Source organism: Ceratotherium simum, chromosome 32, assembly GCF_057802395.1.
Source record: "Ceratotherium simum simum isolate JZ-2026a chromosome 32, ASM5780239v1, whole genome shotgun sequence".
NCBI classification, from domain to species: Eukaryota; Metazoa; Chordata; class Mammalia; order Perissodactyla; family Rhinocerotidae; genus Ceratotherium; species Ceratotherium simum.
The window spans coordinates 19,633,524-19,659,245 of NC_141931.1; the positions used below are offsets into that span (position 1 = coordinate 19,633,524).

Here is a 25,722-nt window from a genome sequence, read left to right on the forward strand (position 1 = left end):
CTATGTCATGGAGTTTGCAAAATGCTTTGTCGGGAATAACTATTAAACAGGAGAGTATTCATTTTTATTATTGGTACTATTAGCATATTTAATGAAGTGATTCCATTTCTTTGCTCACAAATGCTCATGCAGAGAGGCTATTTTAACATAGCTCATGATCTTGCATATAGCACATTCTTTTTGATTTGAGTATATCATTTTAATCCTTTCTAAGTACTACTAACTTTAAAAGGTACGTATATGCTATATTTACTTGGCAAGCCATATATCTTTTCACGAAATTTTTCCATAAATGAGTTCTATAAGTCTCTTCATTGAAAAGCATTATCTTCATGGGGTATAGAAGATTGCATTAATATTATGCAACAATGGTGCAAAGTAGTTAAGCAAAATAAAAGAAACACTATTATATTCATATTATTATGCTGTTCTATTTAAGTGATAAAATTAGTGTGCCATAGTCTTAACTTTTTTTTCTTTCCCAATTTTTTCAGTATTAAGGTCATCAGGGTTTAATGAAGACTTATTACCCTTTGAGCTGTGTGGGAGCTAGGTTATTACCTAATAAGAATTCCTTCTTAGGCCTGGCTTCTTCTGGCTTACCTAGGTTACCTAGGTAACTGATGAGCTTGTATGAGATACCTCCCCAAGGCTTTCTTCTGCCTGCTCTCACATTCCATATGTTTTATACTAAAGAATATCTGTCTGTCTGCCTATCTGTCCATCTATCTACATTCCAAATTGTGTGGGCAGAATTCCAAGATAGGCTCCAAGATTTCTGTCCTCTGGTGTACACACATCTTCTTCCAATTATTCGATCATGCATACTCTAGGTACTGCTGTGAAGGGATTTTGCAGATGTAAGAAAGGTCTCAAAACAGTTGACCTTAAGATAAGGAGATGATCTGGGTGGGCCTGACCTAATTACTTGAGCACTTTAAATCTGAATCTAGAGGCAGAGATGGAGGAAGGCAGATATGGAGGGGGGTGGAGACAGAGGGGGGCAGAGATGGACGGGGGCAGATATTGGAAGCACCAGAAGGATTTGATGTGTCATTGTTGACTTGATGGTGGAGAGGACCATATGGTAAGGTATGTGGGCAGCCTTCAGGAGCTGAAAGTGGCTCCCAGTTGACAGCCAACAAGGAAACAGAGACCTCAGTCCTACAACCGCAGGGAACTGAATTCACCCACAGGATCTCGAGCTCCAGATGAGATGAGCCATGAGTCCTGCCAAGATCTTGATTTCTGCTTTGGGGGCTGTGAGCAGAGAACCCAGCCCAGGGGTGCCTGGACTAAAGCAGCCATGAGCTAATATACAGGTGTTCTCTTAAGCTGCTAAGTCTGTGGTAATTGGTTATGCAATAATAGTTAACTAATACACTGATTTAGAACCTGGTCAACCTTAGCTTCTTTAGAGTCTTAAAGCCTTTTTTGGGTTTTTTTGGTCCCCCTTTCATTCTTACATGAAACCAAAAACAAATAAGCAAAAATCAAGTGTTTATTTCAATCTATCAATTCAAGACTTGAGGCCAGCACCAATTTATTGAATCTGTTTTTATGGGTTTTTGTTTTTCCTCCCCAAAGCCCCAGTACATGGTTGTATATCCTAGTTGTAAGTCCTTCTAGTTCTTCTATGTGAGCGGCCACCACAGCATGGCAACTGACAGATGGGTAGTGTGGTTCCACAACCGGGAGACGAACCCAGGCTGCTGAAGCAGTGAGAGTGCCGAACTTCAACCGCTAGGCCATCAGGGCTGGCTCTGTTGTGGGGTTCATGTTCAATCACAAAGGGCTTTGGGCTTGTTTATGATCAGAATGATTTCCCTTGAGACTACTGTTGTCACCTCACAGTTACCATCCACTATGTAGTTCCTCAACTCTGATTCAGGGGAAGATTATTTGCAAACATGGCCCCAACACCTCCTCCTATCCTAGCATCCTAGTACTCAGGTCCCTTTGTAATGTGGCCACTGCTTCTACCATCAAGAGGTGGAATTCGTTTTCCCAACCCTTGGATTCGGGCTGGTTCTGTGATATTTTTGAATGATAGAATGCAGCAGAATGACCTTGAGACCAGACGTCGCGTGGCCTTACAGCTTCCTTTTTCACCTTTTTGGACCCAGCTGCCCTGTGGGGAAGTCCCAGCGAGCCTGCTGAGAGGCTGTGTGGAGGGCATCTGAGGCGCCCAAGCAGATAGCTTCATTCAACATCTGGACTTTGAGGACACCCAAGACAAGTCAGTCTCTGGCCAACCTCCCAACTGACTACCAATGCATGACAGAGCCTAGCTAAGACCAGGTGAGGCAGAAACAAGGTGTCCCAGCCATGAGCAAATAATTCGTTCTTATTTTAAGCCTCTATGTTTTTTTTTTTTTTTTTTTTTTTTTTTTTAAAGATTTTATTTATTTTATTTTTTCCCCCCAAAGCCCCAGTGGATAGTTGTATGTCGTAGCTGCACATCCTTCTAGTTGCTGCATGCGGGACTCGGCCTCAGGATGAACGGAGAAGCGGTGCCTCGATGCGCACCCGGGATCCGAACCCGGGCCACCAGCATTGCAGCGCGCGCACTTAACCACCAAGCCACAGGGCCGGCCCTGCCTCTATGTTTTAAGGCGATTTGTTATGCAATAATAGATAACTGATACAGATACTAAAGAACAAGACTTTAAAAATATCACTTTAAAATTAAGATTTTATATATGAATGGATTATTATCTATTCAAATGGCCATGTACACAGTACAAAATTTAAAATACAAAAGAGTATACACCTCAAAATAAATTTCCCTCCTCTGGGCACTGTTAAGATTTCTTGTCTCTTTGGAGCTCTTCAGGATGATGGTTAGGGCGTAAAGTAACAACGTCAAGATATTGCATTGGGAAAATGACCAAAGTAGAAGATAATAACAACATATCTCATTCCAAATTGATTTGCTTTGCTCTACTTTATGGCCCCAAATGTTCACCTCTGCTTTCTTCAGTTTTCCTTAGGAATGAATTTAGAAGGCCTCCAGATGTCAAAGTTAAAGGAGGAAATTAAAGCTAAGTATATGCGTGATCTTGTGGGTGAGTGTTATAAGATGGAAAATTATTATGTATGTTTTCCAGTAATGTGAGATTAGGGAATCTATCACTAATGATGGATTAAGTGACTCAAAACCATTCAGAGGTGTACTTTCTTTGTATTGTATTTGGAGAAAGCAAGTCAGCAAAGGCCCTCCATGCAGCCAATAAACCATGTCAGCCCAGGAGCAGAAACCCACGCAGAGCACAGCAGGCGCCTGGGCCACTGGCTCACCTGTCCTTTCCTGGAGTCCTGTCCATATCCACAATATGGAATCCACAGGACATTAGACTCGGGCTGACAGTTTGGTGTCACCTGGCGTAACCCTGGGAAGTCCAGCTATGCCCTGAAAATCCAGGCTTATTCATTTGACAAACATCCATCATGCACATGTTCTAGGCACTGTTAGTAGATGGCATGGATACAAATACAAATATCACTGTGGTCCATAACTTTAAAGTTCTTATTTCTGGGGTCTACCCACAGTGACTCCAGGGGCCCCAAACCAAATTGGATACTTGATCCTTTTTGTTATATTTCATCAAGTTGGCTCTAACTCCTGGTGACCCTACGAATGAGTGAGTCCACAATGTCCTGTCCTCAACAGCCCTACTCAGCTCCTGTAGACTCATGCCTATGGCTTCCTTCATAGAGTCAATCCATCTCATATTTGGTCATCCTCTTTTTCTGCTGCCTTCTACTTTCCCAGCATTACTGTCTTTTCCAAAGAATCCTGCCTTCTCATGATGTGCCCAATAGGACAGCCTCAGTTTATCATTTTTGCCTCCAGCGACAGTTCAGACTTAATTTTCTCTTGGACCCACTTGTTCATCTTTCTGGCAGTCCGGGTGTCTGTAGAGCTCTCCTCCAACACTATATTTGAAGGGAATCAATTAATCAATCCTACCTGGACCAAAATCTCCCTAAGATTCCCCAGGAATGTGAAACATTCAGCCCAGAACAGTGGATTTAATGAATGGGTGTTGGCGTCCTGTCTTTTAATAAAGCTGTGACTCAAGAAGTTCAAAGTAAATATTTGATTTCCTCTTACTGTTTTTGGTTTAAAATAAATTAGAGTTCCTGATACAAGGGTAGGGCCATGGCTGAGAGCCTGTTGGCATTTATACCCCAGACGGTGGAAATGAGCTGCACATTTAATTTTTCTCAGAGGGCAGGGAAAAGGCTGTGTGGTCACTTACCACATCCAGACACTTTGCCCACTGTCTTGACACCATAGAATTGTGTCCAGGCTGCTTGGCGGGGGGACATCACAGGCTCATTGGTGGGTTAGTGCTTTTCCAAGGTTAGATCCCAGGCTCTAATGTTTGCTTCTTTTATTAGTGTGCTTGGGCCACAACAGGGGCTTAAACAACAGACATCTATTTCTCACAGTCCTGGAGGCTGGAAGTCCAAGATCAAGGTGTTGACAGGGTTGGTTTCTGGTGAGACCTCTTCCTGGCTTGCAGATGGCTGCTTTCTAGCTGTGTCCTCACATGGTCTCTTCTCTGTATAGGCACAGAGAGAGAGAGAGAGATCTCTGGTGTCTCTTCCTCTTCTTGTATAAGGTCACCAGTCCTACTAGATTAGGTCTCCACTCTATGACCTCATTTAACCTTAATTACTTCCCTAAAGGCTCTATTTCCAAAACAGTCACATTGGGGGTCAGGGTTTCAATAGTTGGATTTTGAGAGGGGACACAGTTCAGTCTTTAACACTTCTTATATGCCGGACACTATTTTAAGTACGAGGATGTAAAGATATGTATATATATCAAGCACAAACTCTGCTCAAGGAGGGCACATATTTACAATGCAGTGCAATAATTAAAAGAGTATGGGTTTAAAAGAAATTAGAGTTTTGGTTTAAAAGAAATTAATGCCAAGTATGGGAGGAGCAGGAAAGGTCCTTTCAGTTTGAGCAGGTTACAGAAGGCTTCTCAGAGGAACCTGGTCTTAGAGAGGAGCGGAGCTCTTGAGAGATGGCGTGGTGTGGGGTGAAGGTGTGCTAGGCAGAGGGGAGGCATGTGGGAGAACATGACAAGTGCCAGATTCTTTCATCCAGTCTTCATATTCACGGAGCAGGGCCATTTAGCAAATACAGCAGTCTGGCTGCATGGAGCCCTGGGTGTTTGGGGGGATGTCGGAAGAGCTCACGGAAGCGGTCAGAGTGGTCGGTGTGCTATCAAGAAGTAGCTGCCCTGTGAGGTCCTGTCTAAGGAGCTTGGACTTGACCATGTAGTAGGAATGGGGCTCCTACTAAAGGGTTTTAAGCAGAGGAAGAACCTGAGCAGATTTGCACTTGGAAAGTTCACTGGGGAAGCAGTTTGTTAGGAATTTGAAAGAAGGTGTGAGATTGGAGGCTGGGGACAGTTGGCAGACCAGTGCCACAGTGTGGTGATAGACCCCAAAGGTCAACTGTGGTAATACCAGTGTGATGGGGAGGGGGGCTATCTAGGCATCCTGTAGAATGCAGGACTTGGAACTGACTCCCATGTGGGGAGTGAGGGGAAAATGTAGGCTGGATCCCAGGTTCTAGTTTGGGGCTGGGTGGACTCACTGTAAAGAACAGAAACAACACAATGGACCGGGAGAGGAGGAAGACTTGTGGGAAGCACCACGGATAAAGTTCACACTGGTCGGTTTCTTAGGCTGGGAAAGAGCTTCTCTTTCTCTAAATCCTGTGGCACGTGATTCCACCCCTCAGTGGGCTTCAAGCCCTGGGGATGGCCAGGCCCTTTAAGAGCTGTGGCTTTAGAGCATCTTTGGAGTACGCCATTTGTTTACTGAAATCCACAATTTATATGACTTTTCTGTGTGGTCATGACTCAAGCTGTTTTAGTCAGAAAAGCTTCCCAATAAATAAACCCTTATGCATCGGTTGCCAAGAAAATTAAAAAGCTTTTGATCTAAAATCCATCAACCTGCTCTCCTTGTTTGTCACTCTGAAACAGATATCTGGTATTTTTGTACGTGCTGTGATTCAGGTAGATGGTAATCTAAGAGTCTTAGGGTTGGGCAGGGGAGCAATTTCCTGTAAGAGAAACAACAACAACAAAAACAACGAAAATCAGAGAGGAAAAAAAAAGGTAGAACAAACTCTTTCCTCCCTGCGCACAAATTTAACTCGCCAATTTCCCTTTGATGAGCAGGGAAGGGTGAGAAGTATGAGTCAATTCCCAGGGCACTGGGTGTCAAGCTCCTGCTTGACTGTAAATTTGTACAATTACAACAAATCTGTTTCCTTTTCCTCCCTGATTCCTTGAGTTTTCTGCAGTGACGTGTTGGCAGGATTTCAATGGGGACAGTCCCTCTGAGCGTCACAGGCGTGGAGTGGAGATGGAGGCCAGACACCCACCAGCCAAATACGCCCCAGGACCTGTGGTCGTGTATGTGTGTGTGTGTGTATGTGTGAGATGAGAGAGAGAGGGAGAGATCTTTAATTGTGAGACCTCTGAACATGCGCCTGCCTCCTTGGATTTCCCATTTCTTTCTCATCTGGTGACAGTTTTTCCTTCCAACCTTCCTTCTCCTCTTTCCAGAGTTTCCGAAGCCGACCAAACTAAAGCAACAGCAGGAGAACCTCCCGGACCCAAAGCCGAGACTTTCCCGAGCTCCCCTCTCCCGGGGCGCAGTCCCCGCGGGCGCGGCGGTCCCGAGCGCGGAGCCGGAGGCCAGCGCGGCGGGGCGGGGCCAGGGCGGGGCGGGGGCGGGGCCTCGGCAGCCAGGCCCCGCCCCCGCCCCGCCGCTTAATTCGGACGCGCGGGGCCGCGGGGTGTGCAGGAGCCGCCGTGCGCTGGCCGGGCCGCAGCCGCCGTGGGAGCCGCCTTCCGCGCCGCCTTCGGGCCGCCCTGCAGCCGCCGCGGCCGCCCGGAGCGAGCGCCGGGGAGGGAGCCGCGTGCCTTTGTGTGCGCGCCGAGGTGGGTTCGCCTTCCGCACTTACTTTCCACACAAAGACTGGGCGCACGGGGGAGGCGGGGTGCCCGCCGGGGAGACTGCGCGGCCTCCCGCCCACCCCCCGGCCCGAGGGACCCCCGGGCGTCCCCTCCCACCGTGCGGGGGCCGGGGGTCCCCGCGTGCGCGAGGGGACGGCGAGCAGGGCGGTGGGCGTGCGGCGAGCCCCGGCCACCCCGCGCGGTGCCCCGGGAGGGCCAGGGGCGCAGGGCCGGGGCGTGGCGGGCACCCAGCGCGGTGGCCCCCGGCCTGGGGGGTGCTGGGGAGGCGGGGGGCGCCGCGAGGCAGGGGAGCCCGGCCTCCCCGCTCTGCTTATTGTTGCTTCCCTGGCCCTGAAAATGGAGAGACCCTGCCTGCAGCGAGGATGCACTGCCCACCGGGTGCGCTGCGCGCCGCCAGATGCCGAGCCCTCGGCGCCCGGCTCGCCCCTCGCTGGCCGGGGTGGCCGGAGCGGGCCCCCGGGGCCCGACCGAGCCTCCGCCTGGGAAGACAAAGGAGGGGCCGCGGGGGGTTTGTCCTGCTGGTTTAAAGGTGGCCGTGGCACTGTTTCCAAACAGTCTGCAAGTAACTTTTCCATTTTTGACTCCTCTCCGTTCTTGTCACGCCAGTGAACCCAGAATCTTGGGTGGCGCCTGCATCCAAGAAGTCCTAAAATTTTGGTTCCTATAATTTCTCTCCACGCAGCTAAAGGTCCCTTGGGGATGGCGTGGATGCGTTTGGCCAAATTTTAACGTGCTTTGTAGGGGATGGTAAATCCCCTTCTGAAGTGTGCACAGGAAGCCTGTTGAGAGGATAAATTACAGATCTTATTCTCTGCAGCAAGATACCATACCCTTCCTTCTTCCGACAGATTTTAGTCAGTGACAGTAGAGCCAAGTTTGGTTAGAATGAGTGTGATATGGAAAATACAGAAAAAAACGAGATGAGGCCTGTTAGACTTCACATTCTTTAACTTGAAGATTTCTTGCTAACAGGTTCATTAGTTTTCTTTGGCCATGTTCCCCTTCCATCACTTTGGAGATTTTTAGCTGCCCACGTTGCTTTAAGTTGAAATAGTGTTGGGGTGCCTGTCTAGAGGCAGGCATTTCTTAGTGCTGGTAGTTTCAAGTTTAAAACTTTATGTATAAAATTATATATGTTTATTAAAAAAATAGAGAAAATCACTCATGTACCCAACCACCCAAACACACCTGAGGATGAAGACATCTTTGCTTGATTCATGGCTTGGCAGCCATGGTGTGTGTGTGTGTGTGTGTGTGTGTGTGAATAAATGAGAGAGTTATAGATTCTTAATCTTTACCAGTCACATCAGTTTGGAATATGATATCTAATAATCATGGTCTACAGTAGTGGTCTGCCCCTTTCACACAGGATTAATACCAACAGGTTGATTGAAATATATTTTCTTATAGCCTTGTAAATAACCACCTGTGCAGAAGGGGGAGGGAAGAAATAGGTAAAACAATTCAAGTTCCACTTAGTTGGGAAGAATGGACTGATAAAAAGTTTTTGTGGACTCTATTCTTTGGATTTCAGGAGTAGTTTGGGATTGACATTTTTCTTTTTTAATAAAAGTGATTACTTTTAAAATATTTAAAAAATAAAATTATGTTCTGAGATTCATGAGAAATATGTGATGGAAGGAAACTTTTTGTAGAACAAGGAATAGCAGTGGTTTTATAGCTGGACACATGCTTGCTTCTAGCAGACTGCATTGAGAAAGTAAAATAAAGATTTCCCTGTGAGCAGTGAGTAGTTTTGAGTGTGTTTTCTGTGGGAAAAAAAAAAAACAACCCAAAAGACAACACATTGTTCAACCACAGATTTGGCCACTGAATGCTTTTGTCATTACGTTCTTTTATTTTCCACTCATAAAGTGTTTGGACATTTCATTTCTGCAATATGCAAAATAAAAAGAGGTCTTGGAGACAGCTGTGTCGAATTAGATCGAGCATTAGGATGATGCAGTACTTTTAAAGTTAGAAAATTTACAAGAAGAAAGTTGTGGTTAGGTATAGTCAGGTGCCATCTTTGTTCCTGTTTGTAATTTGGGGCTCCTTAATCTGGTTAGGGAACTTAGGCAGTGCAGTGGTGACCTGTAAGGGAGTGTGTGAAGTATGTGGTCTCCTGTAATGATCAGCATTCCTTCAGAAGTAATGGTACCTTTCTACCTACAGAAGTCAAAAAAAACTCAAAAAGGAGATATTGGAATCGCTAAATCTTATTTTTCAGCCCTTCTGTGGCCCTGAACAGTGTAAGTAGCGCAGCCAAGCTGGACCTGAGGTCAGAATTGAGTAGTTGTGCTCTTCTTCTCTTGCCTCGGAGGAAGGAGAGAAAAGTTTGAGAGTGGTCCCATTGTTATGGCCTTGCTATGGCTCTTCGTGACAGCTAGCCTCCTGTCCCTGTGGACTGCGGAATCCAATCCTGGGATGTTTCAAACTAGGCTTGGTTTGCGATTGAGAGAAGTGTTATGAGAAATCCTGTTCTTGAACTGTAGCAGGATGGCTGCTGTTATTCATTCAGTCATTCATTTATTCCTTTGATTTCCGTAATTACTTAAAATGTCACAAGTAAAGGTGGAAAAGATTTTCACTGATGTTCTTTGGGAGTGGTCTTTGGGAGGCATGGACAACTTTTCTCTGGAAAGAGGGAACATAATAGATTAGTAATATGGCTTAATGTTGTCATTAATGCCCCGTCCGCCCCTTCCCTCCAGAATTCTCTGTGCAAGTGTTTTTGAGAAAATGGGTCAGGAAGTTTGGTTGAGTGAGATCTAGATTTGAGGCATTTTTAGAAGTCCCTGGATGTCTTGAGTTACTGAATTGTTAGCCTTCTTTAAGTCTAGACAAAGTGGCTGTGGGCAACCGACCCATTTTGCATCTCACTTTGGGCTCAGTTGCATTGGAAAAGCTGCTCTGTGAAATGAGAAATAAATGCAGCCCGGGGCCACGTGGTGCGGGCTGACCTGATGGGACTTCATTTCCTTGTGTAATTTCCTTGTCTTATCTTGGCCTATTTTTGCTTTTCCTTCGTGAAGCAAACCATTTTTCTCCCCTTTTCTTTTCTAGTGCAGGAAGGCTGGGCCTCGTCCATCAGAACTTTTCCTTACACCAAGTACCTAGGGAACTCAGCTGAAAAGCACTCGATGCTCTTTCCCATGTGATATTATTGATTCCGGTACTCCAGCAGGAAAAGAAATCGGCTCATCTGGCAAGCTGGCTTAGGTTGCCATTTAGTCATGGCTGATCGACGAGAGGCTATTTCTGAGGCGGAAAAGGGGAAGCTTTGCTTCTTATTCACTCCTTCATTTAACAAACATTTACTTAGAGCTTCTTCCTTGCCAGCAATGTCCCAGCATGAGATGCTGCAGTTGACAAGACTGATGGAGTCCTGGTCCTCATGGCAGGGCAGGCGAGGAAAATATTTAAAGAATGGCACCAAATTACACACAAATTGTTTAATGACAGTTCTGTTAAGAGCTGTGAAGGGAAGGGAACACTTTGTGAGTTCAGGTATCTCAGAAAGAATGATGTAAATCACAGCTAAGGCTGCAGGTTGGGTTTCTGACTGTAAGGTGCAGGCTGGGAGAGAGGCATGGAGGGAATGAGCGTGCTCTGCCCGGGGCTGATCAATTTAAGAGATGGTGGTAGGGGCTTAGCTGAGCAGATAAGAACTGTTGGGTTTTGTCTGGAATTTGGCTGAGGGGTTGGGACACTTTCTAGTGCAGAATTGAGGCGGGACTGGGAAACTGGTATTGTTCCAGTGTTCTCTCTGAAGGTAAACCTCAAGGCCACTGGCCCTGGGAAGCCAGTGGTGGTGGGGACTTGGTGTCCTGAGCTGGTCTGCGGGATTCCCAGGAGCTGAGGCTAGCGTTATGTAGCGGGAACCGACCACATCTGTGCCCACCAGAGGTTCTGTTACAAATGAAGAAGGAAGACAGGGGTTTGTGGGGAAATGGTGCCAAGACTTATTTAAGCGTGTTTTTCAAACTCAGGTGAACTGTAGGAAGGAAAACAGGGGAGAGATGCAGAAAAAGGAAGGTATGTTGCTTTAAGACTAGGTAAGCTCTGGAACACTACAGTTCTGCCCAAGATTCATTGTAGGTGGAGCTGCTGGGCAGAGCAGCTGTGAAGCAGAGGCCGTAGTCTGTGCTCCATAGTGTCGTGTGTGTGGGGGGAGGCCACAGGGAGGCATGGTTTGCTGACAGTGATGTCCCCTACACACAGCAAAGTCTTGGGGTTCTGCACTGTGAGGAAAAGCCCCCTTCAGAGGCCATGAAATGGCAGGCAGGGGCTTCTGGGCTGTCTGCAGTGCTGTTCCTGGTCATGCTACTGAATCATAAATCCTTAGCAGCCCTTAGACTGAGAAGTGTTAAATGGGGCATTGCCAAGCCTAGGCAAAAGATAGAAAAAATATGGGTAGACCAGCTCTCCGCATCCTGGCGGGTGGTAGATACGTGTTGTCTGGAGGATTTTCTCACCTCGCTCTTTTTTCCTTTTTGATGTCAGTGCCGACTTGTGTTACACTGGACTGTCTACAGGGTACAACCCTGCTCTGTGCCTGCCTGGTTGAGAGGGGTGGGGTTGGGGAACAGGTGTGTTTCTTACCGTGGTGGAGGGGAGCTATTTGGAGCTCTGCAGCCACATGTGTGTGAGTTAGAACCAAGGCCCCAGCTTTGTGACCTCCAGCAGGTCACAACCCCTGAGGGCTCTGGCCTTCTCATGTGTGAGATGAACCTAGGCAAATCTACTTCCTGTGGCATGGCGAGGGCACATGTGAGGTCATGAGGCCCCAAACACACAGTCCCCGAGACATGGCGGGCCGTGGGTGTTAGGCTGTTGTGTCATTGCCCACAGCTGTTTAACTCAGATCTTTAGTAACAGCAGTGGTGCCAAGATGCTGATGAGGGACACGTGGGGAGGGTGAGGGCCCCTCTCTCTTCTCTCTTCACCTGGCTCCTCAGCATGCCTTCGGGAGAGTTGTAAAGATAACCTGGCTTTGCTATTAGAAATGGCATACTTTAATCTATTCTTGGACACAAGTTTTGGCAGTTTTCACAAAGTGTCATAATAAAGTGTGTAGGAGAGATGGCTGGGGTACTGCGGTGTCAGCTTTTCTGTGTCCTTATATGAAATACAGAGCACACTCCGCAAGAGTTCAAGTTGACACTCAACATTTTATCCAGGTTTTCAGGCATCTGAGCCTGATGCATGCTAATGAGTTGACAGAACCATACAGTCGTATTATAAACTCCTGCAGTATAAATAATCAGAAGTGGTTTATGACTCTAAGGTAGATGTGTTAAAATTCCCATGTCCCGGAGGAAGTTAAGAATGTCATTGTGGATATGGTGTGTAGAGGGGCTTTCTTGATAATGTTCTTCTCTCTTATAACTTCATGTCATTTAAGACAGGGAAAGCTGTGGTCAGCGTTCTTTTTTTCTCTTTCCTTTTTCAGTGGACGCACAGAGTAGTGTAGTGTGCTGGAAAGAGAGAGGCCTAGACTTTAAAAATTTTCAGAATCCCAGGCCCTAGCTCACCATTAATTAGTACATGATTTTTGAGGAAGTCCTTTATTTCTGTTTGTCTCCTTCCTCATCTATGAAATGGAGGTAATCACCTTTGCCTATGTCTGAGACCTGTGTCGAGGGTGAGATGGAAGCCTGCATTCTTCATAACCGGTGGAGAGTCCCATGACTGTGATTGTCATTCTAGGGACTGCCCCAGGTTCTATTCTAGGGACTGCCCTGGGTTCTAATAGCATGCGGGCCACCCCTCCAGGATAAGGGTGACTCATAAGGTGAGAGGAAGTGGGGCACAGAATGGTGGGGAGAATTGGTCACATCATCCTCTAGGTTCCTGCTGGGTGAGGGCATCAGTTATTCTGCGCTCGTGGAATCGTGGAAATACTAGACTATCAGACTTAGAGAGTTCGAACTGGTTAGTCAGTTAACCTACTAAGGCTTCCATATTCTAATCTGTGAAATACAATAATAACAAATGTAAAAATATTATTATTTTTATTATTACCAGCTAACAGTCCTTGAGCACTTCCTCCGTGGCAGGCTCTGTGCTAAGTGCGTTATGAGATTTCCTCATTCCTTCAGCAAGCATGTAACGAATTTTCCCATATGCCCAGCGCTGGGCCAGACCTGGGGGTATGTGGTAGGACAGGACTGGCAAAATCCCTTCCTGCATGGAGTTTATGTTCTAGTGGGAGGACAGAGTATAAATAAATACATAGATAGTATGATTCCAGGGAGTGGCCGTGCTGTGAAGAAGGGTAAATCAGGGGAAGGGGCTGGAGGCTGGTGGGAGAGGACATGGTGTTTTGAAGAGTGTGAGGCCCTTCTGTGGAGGAGAATTTGAGATCTGGATGGGGGAAGGGGTGAGCCTCGCTCCATCTGTCTGGGCAGAGGCAAGTGCAGATAAGGGCCCAGAAGCCAGAGGAGCTTGCTCCTGAAGGAAGAGCAAGTAGGCCTGTGTGGATGGAGCCAGGCTAGGGGGAAGGGATATGGGATGAGGTCCCAGTGGGGCCTGTAGGCCATGATCTGGGCTTGGCTGATGGGGAGACCATGGAGGGTTCTGAGCAGGAGATGGTGGAGATGGCCCTGGCTTACATAAATATCCCTCGGGCCGTGGAGTGCAGTGGTAACTGCCCAGGGGCCAGAATGGAAGCAGGAAGACCAATGGGAGGCTTTTGGGGCTGTTGTAATGGCTGGGATGGAGCTGGTGAGAAGTGGTTGGACACCTGATAGATTTTGAAGATGGAACCATCAGGACTTGCCAATGGATTGGAGCTAGTATGTCAGAGAGAAAGGAATATTGAGTGACGCCTACATTTTCAACCTCAGCAACTGGGCTCAGAGTGGCGCCATTCGTGGATATGGGAACCCTGGAGGAGGCTTATGTAATGCTCACAACAAGCCTCTGAAGTTAGTGCTGTTAAGATTCCTATTTCACAGATGGGGAAACTGAGGGTTAGAGGAGTAAAGAGTTTGCCCTAGGAAGGAGCTGAGTCAGGATTAGGATCCAAGTCTGATCCTTCCCAAGCCTTGAGTTCTCAACCATTTTTTTGCTATATTCTGTAAAATACCTGAATTTGCCATCGTAATAGATTACAGTGAAAGTACCTGTGTAAACGCTTTGAAACCACATCTCTTTTTCTTTCAGTAGAGCTTTATTGAGGTATAATTTATAGACCGTACGATTCACCCATTGTAAGTGTCCAGTTCCATAATTTTTAGTAAATTTGTGTGGTTGAGCAACCATCACCCCAGTCCAGTTGTAGACTTTGCAGTCAATTCCTGTTCCCTTCCCCAGTCTTGAATCTTTCTTCTATCTCTAGGGTTTTGCCTTTTCTAGAAATTTCATACACAGAGAATCATACAAGACGTGGCCTTTTGTGTCCGGCTTTGTTCATTTAACTGAATGTTTTTGAGGTTCATCCATTGTTGCCTACCCATCTGCTTTTAAGGAGCATTCTTTGCCTCTGTTAGAAAGAGGGACCCTGTGCTCATGAGAATGGTTTCCACTAAGATGTGCCTTAAGATGATGATAAGAATAATAATAGCTATTATTGACTGAGCATTTACCATTATGCCAAACATAGTTTCCTTCATTTTCTTCTGTGATCTTCCAAGTGATTCTATGAGGGAGGTACCATTATTAGTGTATCACAAAAAGGGGAACTAAAGCATAGAGAGATTAAAAAGCTTGCCCTGGGTTATAAGAGCCGGGGTCAGACTTATTCCTTCTCTTGGCAGAACTACTTCCTCTGTGTTCCCTTAACTGTGTTGATAAAGCTTTTCCCTTCTTAGCTTCTGAAAGGGCTTCAAATCCCGTCTGGAATGATACGCTTGCCAGGTAAATCTAAAATTTATTTTGGCATTACCGTATGGAAATTATAGTGTCTTAAAGTGATTCATTTGTGAAGCAGCTTTCTTGGGCAGAGTGTGAGGATGACACCTAATTAAAAACACATAATTATGTCATTAGGCAGATCTGGCTTGTGTTTTTGTGTTGTATTTTAAGTATTAGTTTACCAGAAATGCCATTTTTGTAGGCACTATCCCCAGGCTATTGCCTTATTATTAATGGATGGAATTTAATTAGGCATCATGTATTTTTTAAGACGTTTATATAATTGTATATGAATACATTTTCCCCTCTTTGTAACAATTCTGTATTTGAACAGTGTTTTTTCGTATGCACATGTAATCCATATTAGAGGATTTCATAGTCCCTACTGAAGAGGAATTCTTTTTGTATCCCAAGTATCCTGAAAATTTTGAAAAGGTTTTAAACACCTCCTATCTATCTATCTATCTATATATCTATCTATCTACCTACCTACCTTCCTACCTTCCTTCCTACCTACCTACCTACCTACCTATCTACTTATCTGTCTATCTTTATTTTTCTAAAGATTTCAAATAGCTTGATAAGAGCTAGTTATATAATTTTAGCGATGATGAGTGATAACCTCTTTGGAGTAAGGACTAACTTTACACCAGGATTTTGCCTCTGATTTCTGGTTTTACTGGTATCACAGCTTCCTAACTTTCTAAGGTAGAATTACAGCATTGTTAAACTAACTCTTTAAGTGTAGTACGTCTTTCATTTTTTGGGATTTTTAATTAGAGTCCCAATTTACTAGTTCAAAATAGCAAACAAAAAAGCTACTTTTTATTTTAGAATGCCTGGTTTTAAAAGTAAAAAATTAACAGTATTAAATTTTGATCTAAAAAGATCCCTTTCAAACCTTTGTTAATCTTTGTAAATCTTTTTTACAAAAAGATTTTGTAATAAAATATTTTTACAAATCTTTGTTAATCTTTGTTTATATGATCAGAACCCCAGGGGAGTCTGCTCTTTTTTAAAAGATTTACCAGTGAAATGCAGGTCTTTGAAACTGGCGAAAGGGGACAACCTTTGCTCTAGATCCATTAGACAGTTCTGGGGAGTGTTAGGTTAAAAACCCTTATGACTTGAGCTAGAAGCTCTGGGAAAGGAGGATTTAGGGGCAGAAGTAGAGACTTAAAAGGCGCAGTAAAGAAACAGTATCTTTAGTTGCCGTCTCACTCTGTTCCACTTCACTCTGTGTCCTGGCTGGGCGGCATGCCTCAGCTGTGCAGGTCATCAGCATGCAGAGCTTGCAAGTTGGAAGGAAGCAGGTCTTGTTTTCTTTTTCTTTTTTTTGTATTCTAGTCTTGCTGACTGTCACTAGCCTTGAGGAGAGGGGATGTGATGATATTGGAAAGCCAAACCAAATAAAATTAAAATTGCAGGAAGTAAAAATTGATGGAGCTGTGCATGTAAGATGTGTACCCTTTACTTTCTGTAAATTATACCTCAATTATATGTATTTTAAAAAAGATAGATAAAAAACTAGACAAAACAAAACCCTCCAGGGAGTAGAGGTGGTGGGGTGGAGCACTGCTCAAGAATGCAAAATCTATGTTCCCACTTGGGTTGCTCATCTCATCTCTCTCCCCTCCCATTTCATAGGTACACTCCTTGCTTCAAATGCTGATTTTCATGCTTGGAGCAGCGATTTTATACATTTTGTGTGAATGGGTTTCAGATGAAGCTTGGGGCTGCTAGAAACCTACTGGAAAAAATTGCATGCAGGGGAACCTGTAATTTTCCTCTCTAAATAACCCCGGAAATTGCGTTTTGTTCCAACAACCACAATTCTTCTGATTCTTCTTACCTGAGTTTCTCCTTCCTGTGCAGAGCTGGGTGCAGCCCAGCCATCCATAACGCAGTTTCTGCTGATGGGCCCCGCCTGTTCAGTTGGGGAGTGGCTGAATGTGCAGTTCCAGAGCATCTGATGGCAAGGGGTGGGGAAGGCCCAGGATCTGTGGAACTCCTCATCTCCCGGCAATAATTTCACCCCTCTTTGCCTAAAAGTGTCTTTTCCCGGTAGATTTCTTCAAACCAGGCTCTGAATGAAGCCCACACAGCACATTTGATTGCTGTGCCTCTTGAAGCTTCTGAACTCGAGAACAACTCTCCTTGCCCCAGCCTTTTCTCCCCCAAGCTCTTAGTTTCTTGAAGAATCAGGGCAGTTGTCTTGTAGAACGTCCACGATTCTGGACTTGGCTGGTAGTTTTCTCTTTAAACTTGTTCCACGAGTCTCTGTATTTCGGTCAACTGGAATTGAGCACCAAAGCTTGATTAGAGTCATGTCCAGCTTTTTGGGCAAGATGAGTTTGTGGGTGGTGGTGTACACTTCATGTTGCGTCATCTCAGGAGGAGTCTTGTTGTCTCCCTTGTAGTGCTATTGAGGTTGATCATTGGGTTCGTGTGGTGGCAGCTTGATCCTTTCATTGTGAATTTCCCATCAGCCTTTCTCCCAACATCTGTTAGCATCAGTTGAGGACAGTTGCCTGAATTAATATTTCGTTGGACGTTGTTGATTCTTCTCTCTTACAGAGCCTGTTAGTGAGCGTGAGATGAGATTTCAGCTGGCCAGGGTATCAGGGAAAACTGTCAATGTTGTTGCAGTTTAGGAACATCTAGAGAATTCATAGGGAAGGAAAGATTGGCCTGGCTTTATCCAGGCAACACAAATACTTCCGATCATTGGAGCTAATTACCTTTTGCACAATCTTTTGTGAATGTTGCTGTTAGGTTAATTTTATTGCAAGTCTTGTTTAGCAGCAGTGAACGTTAAATTCTGTCCGTGTGTGCTGACTCTGCTGCTTACATAACTTGGGTGCCTGGCCACCACCTAAATTAAGAGATTAGGACATGGCGTTATGAGAGAGAATTCCATGTGCTGGTGCAGATCATGATAGGTTATCTTTTTCAATAATCATTTTAAATTTCCTGACATGTAAGGACATTTATGCCCTGTCTTTTCTTATAAGAGAAAATGTAAGTCGAGTTTAAAAAGTGCGAGTTTAAAAAAACAGGAGGAGAATGATAAATCTGAAATAGTTTAGTTTCTATTCTGCCAAGATATAAGAGAAATGGACCTCTTGTGACAACTTTCGATTTCATTGTTAAGATTGGAAAGGAGAGATTATCACAATGTTTCCAGCAGGAAGTAATTGGAGTTCCTTTTAAAGGAGGGCGGTTATAGCAAATGAATTTAATTTATGTTTGGTCCGCCACTGCCAGGCTGCACCAGGATATACTACACCAGCAGTCTGATTTTGGGACAGCCTCAACATTTGAAGCCCACTGGAATGGAAATATATTGGTTCCTCCTATCATAGGCAGTCGTCCCTTCTGCTGCAGTGTGTGCCTGGAAACCTCATTATGAAAAGGATTGTCATAAAGGAGGTTCTAGGATTCCACAGGCATAGTCTCATGATTAAGAGTTGTGCTTGTGACCACACACTTGGATCAGATAAATCATGGCTGTGACCAATAAGTCATAGGAGAAAGGTGTGAAAACCAGAAACTTAGAAGAATTTGAAATGTAAATTCTATTGTGTTGTAACAGATGGTTTGAGCTTGGAGAAGCCGTAGGGGTCAAGAGATCGTCTCACCTAGACTCCTCATTTTTTAGTGAATAAACCAACACTCATACATGTTAACTAGCTTGCTCAAGACCACATAGCTAATTATTGGTGGAGTTGGAACTAAACCTCATCCCAGAATAGCAGTCACTAATACTTGAGTGCATTTACGCACATGCTAAATGCTTTACGTGCATCCTTTTTTTTGATCCTCACTAATGATATAGGACTGTGGTTGACTATGTTTTACTGAGGAGGACACTGAGGCTTAGAAACATTCAGTAACTTATCCAAGATCACACAGGATTCAGACATACTCACTACAGAGAATGTGCACTTATCCACCCTGTGGTCCTGCCTTTCCCTCCATCCCTTCCTTCTTTTCTTCCCTCCTTATTATTATTATTATTATTTTTTTAACTTTATTATTCCTCATTAGAGGAATGCCTTATTCTGAATGGCCGTAAACATTGCCTTCCCAGGGCCTTCCATATACTTTAAAGATCTATGTTAAACCCACTGATTCTAAATTATTGCAAATATGGTCAATGGAAAATGATGCATTAGCTGTAATAAATATTTAAATAATTAGTAGTTTTGCTTGGCTTCTTAACATTTAAAAGAGCTTTTGGCTGGTAGATGGTTTAGGGCTCTTTTTTTTTTTTTGCTGGGAAAGATTTGCCCTGAACTAACTTGTGTTACCAATTTTCCTCTTTTTTTTTCTTCCCCAAAGCCCCTGTACATAGTTGTATATTCTAGTTGTAAGTCCTTCTAGTTCTTCTATGTGAGCCGCTGCCACAGCATGGCTACTGACAGACGACTGGTGTGGTTCTGCAACCAGGAACTGAACCCGGGCCGCCGACGTGGAGAGTGCCCAACTTGAATCACTAGGCCATCAGGGCTGGCTCAGGTTCAGGACTCTTAAAAGATGTCTAGGTAGATTTGAACTGATAGCTTCTTTCTTTTGATAAATACCCTGTGCCAGCCTAAAGCTTTAAAAAAATAATTCCTTTGATGATTCTTTAAAAAAAAAATCACCACTGATCCTTTACTTGAAAACATCACCAAGGAACTGACTTGCGGTGGGTCTGGAAAGCAAGTTTCTTACATGAGAGCCTCATTGTCTCTTCCTCCTCCTCCTCTTCCCCTCCTCCTTCCGTCACCATCTGGGCAGTCCTATGCCAGAGATTTTGCAAAGAGCAAGTTTTCTTTGGGGAACAAGTGTGTGAAGGGTGATGGGCGGGCAGTGGAGGTGAGAAGTCAGCCCTCTGGAAATGGGAGAGGGCATTGATGCTGAGTTTCTGACCGTTAGCCTCTTCTTTCCTAAGATGGGAAGACTCACCTTTTTCTCTCTCTGCACTGCTGGCACAGAGCCTGGTGTGGGTACTACAGAGGTGTTTATACACTAGACGATCTGCATTAAGTGAGTTCACAGGGAGGGGAATGTGGAGATCCTCCTATGAGCAGGGAGATGTCCACTTGGATGTGGTTTGTACTCTGACCCATTGGCGACTTGAAACAATTTGTGATAAAACAAAAACACAGTTGGCTTTGCAGCACTCCATCTATATGCTCGGAGTAGGGTTTTTCGTTGTGTTTGTTTGAAATGCTTCTACATTGCAATTCTTCATGAGCTTCCTGTTTCACGTGTACAGCTGAATCTCTAATGATTGGATCTACCCAGACTGTTTTTTTTCCCTCTCCATTTGTGCTAGAAGCAAAACAGCTTGCAGATCCAGTCTGGAACATGTTGCATCCATGTGCTTCTTGGTGAGCCATAGCACAGAGCTGACTGATTTCAAATACTGCCTATTTATAGCCTCTTCAGAATAATCGTAAGATGTTAGACGTTCTTTCTACTAACGTCATGTAGATTGACATGACTTTTTAAGTGGAGATAAATTATTTTTACCCGTGGATGATTCACTTGTAGTCCTCTTTACACACCCTGTTGTTTCTCTGAAGTGCGTCACTCTAACCATCAGCCCCTGCTGGAGTGTTCTCATGATCATCGTAGAATCGAATGGGGAATGAGGCCTCACAGAACATGCAGCCCTTGGATTTTATAGAGGAAACTGAAGCTCAGAGATGCTGATGATACCAGCATCTTACAGAGCTCTTTAGTGCATCTCGAGGACTAGAACTCTCTTCCTGTGACTTCTAATTCAGTACAGTTTCCTTGCTCTCACTCTGCTTACCTCATGTGCTGGCACTTGCCCCCCAGAAGAATAAAACCAAAAACAAAAAACAAAGCTTCCTAGTTACTGGGGTGATGGCAATGATTTTATTGCAGAAAAAGAAGAGTGTTCACAAAAAAAACACACAGTTCTGTCATCCTAAAAAACTTTCTTTTTTTGATGTGTGTATTCTTGATTCTTGTTCATGCTAATACAAAGTCTTAAAGACATTAAACATTAAAAATAGTTATTCAGGGGTCTGCCCGGTGGCATAGCGGTTAAGTGCGCGTGCTCTGCTTCGTGCGGCTCAGGGTTCGCAGGTTTGGAACCCTGAGCGCAGACGACGCACCGCTTGTCAAGCCATGCTGTGGTGGCATCCCATATAAAGTAGAGGAGGATGGGCATGGATGCTACCCCAGGGCTAATCTTCCTCAGTAAAAAGAGGAGGATTGGAGGGGCCGGCCCAGTGGCGCAAGCAGTTAAGTGTGCGTGCTCCGCTGCGGTGGCCCGGGGTTCACCGGTTCGGATCCCGGGCGCGCACCAACGCACCGCTTGGCAAGCCATGCTGTGGCGGTGTCCCATATAAAGTGGAGGAAGGTGGGCACGGATGTTAGCCCAGGGCCAGTCTTCCTCAGCAAAAAAAGAGGAGGATTGGCAGATGTTAGCACAGGGCTGATCTTCCTCAAAAAAAAAATAAATAAAGAGGAGGATTGGCAACAGATGTTAGCTCAGGGCTAATTTTCCTCACAAAAAAAAAAGAAAGAAAAATAGTTATTCCTACTGTAAACAAATGCCTAGGTGTTTATTTCAGTGCATGAGAACTATCTTTGCTGACTGTCTGTTGTCTACATTTTGACTTCTAGTGCTAAGCAACTTCCTATGAGTGAGTAAATATATGATTTCTTTCCAAGTAAATAAATATATAAGAATATTTCTCTAAATAAATATGTGAGAATGTATTTCTCTAAATAAGAATGAATATATGAGTTCTTTCCATGATTGTGGAAGGATGTTTTGCAGGTTACCATTCCCTGCAAAGCTTTTTCAAGTGTTTGCTATCATTTATTAGTTCCAACATGGGTATACTAGAAAGAACATGAACCTTGTGTTAGGTAGACCTGGTGGTCCGTGGTAAGTTCTCTTACTTCTGTGAGCTCAAGTTTTCTCATCTCTATGATGTGAATATTAGGCAAGTAATGCAGGTGAGCACCTGGCACAGAGCATGCACATAGGTATTAACAAACATTAACGTCCTCCCTGTGTGCGCTCGTCCCAAGCTGGTGTCTGGACGTCATGTCATATGTGATTGTTTTCACGCATCCTAATGGAACAAAACTATGCAATTCCATTAGGACTCAAGTACAGAGAGTTTGCCCCATCTTTGGAGTGAGTGTCTGCTTCACTTGTGCCGTCCTCATGGGCCTTCCACACCTGAAGAGCTGAGCCAGTTGTGTAAGCAGGTGGAATAGAGGGGTGAGTTAGGAAGCTGGGGGTGCAGGGCCAGAGCTGAAGCTCTGAGGCCTAATTGGAGAGCGGAGGAGAGAACTTTGGGCTCAGAGGTATGCACGCTGTCTCAGTCAGCTCAGGCTGCTGTAACAAATACAGCAGGCTGGGCGGCTTAAACAGCAAACATTTATTCTCACAGTTCTGGAGGCTGGGAGGTCCAAGATCAAGGTGCTGGCAGATTTAGTGTCTGCTGAGATCCCACTTCCTAGTTTGCAGATGGCCGTCTTGCCGTGTCTTCACATGGCGGAGAGAGAGAGAGCATCTCTCTCGTGTCTCTTCTCATAAGGGCACTAATCCCATTCATGAGGGCTCCACCATCATGACCTGGTCGCCTCCCAAAGGCCCCACCTCCAAATACCATCACGTTGGGGATTAGGGCTACAACATATGAATTTTGGGAGGACACAAACATTAAGCCCATGGCAATGGCCAAGGTGAGCAGAGGTTGACAATCTATGGGCAGGCAGGGGTCTTAGAAACAAGTAGAAAAGGTACGTTCTGTAAAGAAGGTAGGTTTTCAGTGACCCAGGGTAGAAGTGGGAGTAAGGAGGACGTGACGAGTAGAAGTGGGAGTGAAGGTGTAGGTCAGGAATCTGAGCCAGCAGAGGAGAAAATCAGGTCACTAGGTCACCAGTAACCAGGTGTCAGCAGTGATGCTGAGTGACGGTTCTTGCCCAGTTCATTTGTTGGTTTATGGGCTCCTGTAACGCAGGGACGGATTGCTGGGTGAGGGTAGCCCGCACCGCCAAGCAAAAGGGATCCAGGGTCAGCAGTCAGTGGCAGGAGAGCAGCCCACCTGGTACGTCACACACGGGGAGGACGTACCTCCTGTTTTGTCTGGGGTGAGCTTGGTTTGCATCTTTTCTGTCCAGGTGTAATTATTAGTAGAGCCTTCATCCACATTCCAGAGTGACCTCGTCTGGTTGATAGATAATATAGCCATCCTGCATAGACATCCTTGGTTGCAGATGTTTGTTGTGTGTGTAAATGATGATCCCGATCGAAGGTTTGACCGACCCGAGGTTCTATGGTGAGCCCATAGCTGAGCCAAGGCTTGCCTGCCTCATTGGGGACCCTTGGCCACCATCTCTTTGTCAGTTTATCATTTCAACTCTAAAGAATATTCTGCATTACATATTTCTGTGTTCTTTTCTCTCTCGGCTTATGTTTTTGATGACTGTTTTGGCAGTGATCCGCTAATGCTGTAAACTTGAGTAGAGTCACACCCAGCAGCATCTGTAATTGCACCTCTTTGCCTGGAGTTCCTCAGGAGACTCTGCTCTTTCCCTGGGGCTCCCTGTGGTGCAGTCACCCCGCCTGATGCCCTGGCGGCAGGGACTGGTGAGAGGAGGAGACGGGGAAGAGAGAGGGGAGACGACACTTTGTCTCCTTTTATGCCTCAGCCTGATTAAAAGGGTTTTGGGAAGCCTTATTGGAGTGCCTGGAAGTTGGGGCGTGAGGGAGTGGAGGTAGGTGGGGTGGGTAGCAGGGCGCAGTGCGCCATCGCGGTGCTGTTGACAACGCACCCCATGTGTGTTTCTTGTTCCTTTCGGCACGGGTTCCCGATCCCTTCCAGTAAGAGCTCCATCTCCCAGAACAAGAGCTGACGTTCTTCCTTGAAGTTCTGCATGAACTTTTTGGTTTGGATGCCGGCATCACACAGGGTCTTGTTGCAATTTGAGACTGCTTTGTTTGTGATGAAATGGAGCGCAAGACTGGGAGCGCTTGAGTGCCTGGGGTGAGAAGGGAGAACTCATCCGCACATCGCCCTGCCGGGCAGTGCTTTTCCATCTCTGGAGTTCTCTGTGGTCACTTGATCCTGGACTGCGTTTTTGCATTTTTCCATCTCTGATTGGAAATTCTGAGGACGGGACCCTGTCATCCTAATCTCGTTCTGCAGAGAGCCAGCGCTTCTTCCTGAGGAACGGCTGCTGTTCTGGGTCAGACACTGATGGCCTTGATTCAGACCTGAGTGTTGCTGTCTGTTTAGGAGGGGCGGGGCTGGCTTCAGTCATCAAGTTGACAAAGCACGTGAAGAGCGCTTGGCCTCTTCAGTCCGGCTTTGTTCCAGACTCAGTGTGTCTCAGCCTCTGAGATCTGCAGGAGGAGCCAGGGGTTTCTTTTAAAGGGCGTCGTTTACTTCCGTTTTTGTATCATTTTAGTCCCACATTTCCTGAGCTTCAAACCGTACCTCCTAAGGACTTGCCTTGAAATACACACACACACACACACACACATGTGCACGCACACACACATCAGTAACAACAGCAACAGATCCTTTTAGGGGACAGCATTGTCTTGTACTTTATATTGTGTCCCCAGGCCCTGGATCCCAAGAAGTGGCTTGATGATACGTGGCAGAGTGACCTAGCTAGGTCGAAATACAGAAGATCCTTCTCGTGAGTGGACGATCTTGTGTGTTTTCCTTTCCTTTGCTTCTGTTCTGACTTCCGTGGTGAACATTTCCCCTTCCTCTGTGGCAGCTGGTGTTGGCAAGTAGATGTGCAGGTTGGGTGGGTCAAGCCTTTTCTTCCTCCTCCATCCCCACCCACCCTATCTTTATGATACAGGTGGCGTGGGGTGCCAAGCCACAACTTCCGTGACTCCTTTTTAAAAAAATAACACAGATGAAGAGCTAGGCAACAAGCTTGTGATCTCCCATCGATGAAAGTATATTAAAATGTAAAGAAGGGCCGCTGCCTTGTGGGTGGGTGGATGCCCAGGAAGGTGAGCTTTGCATCCTGTTTTCAGAGTTCTGTGGTCAATACTGCGGTTCTGCATTTCATTGTCACTTGTCATTAATGAGCAGTAGACTCTTTCCCTGGAGTCTCTTTAGCTCTAGCTCATATATATCTCCCTAAAGAGTGCTGACTCTGGGTCTTAAATAAGACACAGACTGTCTTATTCACTAAATGGAAAAGGATACGTCCTCCCCTCTGTCCCTAGGTAACTTATGTCAAGTGAGTAATTTTCCTCTGCCTGGTTTCTTTAAATACAGAAGTAGTATGATTGGCAGGCCCTGGAATCAGACTGCTGGGGGCCCACCTGCGTCTGCAGTTTCCTAGCTTTCTCAGTAAGACGGAGATAATGATAGTACACACCTCACAGAGTTGTACAGAAATACAGCTAGTGCATTAGCTGCGTGCCTGCGTATCCTCAGCTCTCAGTAAAATGTTAAAAAACGTGGCTGTTATTGATAATAGCATATACCTCAGTACTCTGGTTCTGTTCTTAGGAGAACTGTTAATCTATCTCCTAGAGATACAGTTACCATCTATTCTCTAATGACCGGAGTGAATTGTTTGAGAGCTGTGTGTGCATTTCTGGGGACAGCAAGGAAGAATATTTGAAATTGAGAGTGTCCCAGAAAACCTGGATCCTTTTGGTTACCTGCAGCAAATGGGCTGATGATGATATGCTCTATGGTTAAAGATAGGGTTTTATTCTCATGTACCATAACCTGGAGTTTTAACTGCTGTCACAAAGAATGTGTCATTATGCCAAACTGAAACTGTCAACGTGGGCAAGCATCCTGCCAATCTTAAACAAT

General features: G+C 45.3%; 1 protein-coding gene across 4 annotated transcripts in view; it reads left to right on the forward strand.

The window, feature by feature from the left end:
* FAM107B (family with sequence similarity 107 member B) overlaps positions 1-25,722 on the forward strand; it is a 208,016-nt gene that overhangs the window by 123,217 nt on the left and 59,077 nt on the right. Inside the window, exon 1 of one of the 4 annotated variants that reach the window (XM_087420813.1) lies at positions 6,846-6,982. The exons of 1 other annotated variant lie outside the window; for it this stretch is intronic. The gene's annotated coding sequence lies outside the window, so the exon portion shown is untranslated. Of the gene's footprint in view, positions 1-6,845; positions 6,983-24,488; positions 24,572-25,722 lie in introns of those variants that run through there. 2 more of the 4 variants (XM_087420812.1, XM_087420811.1) reach the window with 2 other exon arrangements.